The sequence below is a fragment of the Arachis ipaensis genome, chromosome B03, assembly GCF_000816755.2.
Source record: "Arachis ipaensis cultivar K30076 chromosome B03, Araip1.1, whole genome shotgun sequence".
NCBI classification, from domain to species: Eukaryota; Viridiplantae; Streptophyta; class Magnoliopsida; order Fabales; family Fabaceae; genus Arachis; species Arachis ipaensis.
In genome coordinates this window covers 35830981-35832111 of record NC_029787.2, presented here as the reverse complement: position 1 = coordinate 35832111, position 1131 = coordinate 35830981, and the positions used below count along the sequence as shown (strand labels likewise).

The 1131-nt window shown below is 31.5% G+C and overlaps 1 long non-coding RNA gene across 1 annotated transcript; it reads right to left on the bottom strand.

Annotated features, from left to right (window-relative positions):
• Positions 194–881, bottom strand: LOC107634379. Its single transcript, XR_001618872.2, has 2 exons — positions 521–881; positions 194–413 (listed from the first exon to the last, which is right to left on the bottom strand). It is a non-coding gene; the product is annotated as an uncharacterized LOC107634379 (long non-coding RNA).

The following is a 1131-nucleotide window of genomic DNA, read 5'->3' as shown; positions in this document are numbered from 1 at the left end:
ATGCGCGAGTTATGGAAGTTTTTTATCCTTGAAATTCGTGAACTATATTGCGATAAAACTTGTGTGAGAGGGTCTCTAAAATTCTAATACCTAGTCTTGGCTTTGCCGGAAAGAATTGAAAAAGCATAACTGCATGCGAAAAGCGGAAAAAAGAAAGGGTAAAAGTAAAAGTAAAAGGAAGAGCACCCAGCACTGCAAGATAAGAAGAAGAATTCATTCATAAATCATAATTACAGTGCTCTGGAAGAAAGAAAATACAAAATTTTTCTCAACTGAAGAATCTTGAGGGGAAACATCCCCCCAAAATAATTGAATTAGAAGTAAGTAATTAGCTATAGATCAATGGAACATATATGTGATTGCCAGCGCCACCAGCATAAGAAGATAAGCAATTCCTTGATCAAGGGAAGTGCCTGCTTTAATTTAAAAATAGAAGAAGAAAAAGAAAAGTTTATTAGGATAAAAGAAAAGAATTAAAGAATGATTGAATAGAAAAGAAAACATGATTGGAGTAATTTACCATCACTTGAAGGAGCAGGAGCAGGAGAAGAGGAAGGAGTGAATTGCTGGGCTTGGCCCAAACCAGAGACGATGGAAAGCACCAAACTCAGAAGCGAGAAGGAGAAAAGCGTAAAAGGTTTCATCTTCAACAAACAAGAGAGAATTGAGAATTAGGAGTTGTTGGTTGAAAGAGAGAGAGAGAGAGAGAACTAGAACGGTATGTTATATATTGTAATAAGAAATTTCAAGGAAAAAAGGAAAATGAATGAGTGGGTTTGAAGACCCGCCACCTATATCGACCGGACTCTGATTCCACGCGGGATACTTCTTCAACTCTCAAACACTCATCGTTTCCCATATTTATAAAGTGTTTCATTTTCTGTCTAAGTAAGGAACCAATATTTTTAATACAGCTAATAAAAGATTTAACAAAAATACTATTCTTATATTAAATTCAGTTATCAAGATATTTATATATAAATATATGTAATTAAATTTATTTTTAATATATATTTATATTTTAACATATATTTTATATTAATAAATAATTTTGATAACTAATTTTAATATACAAATAACATAATTAAAAATTTAAACATAATTTGTTTGCGGTGAAGAAGAAAAGAAAAA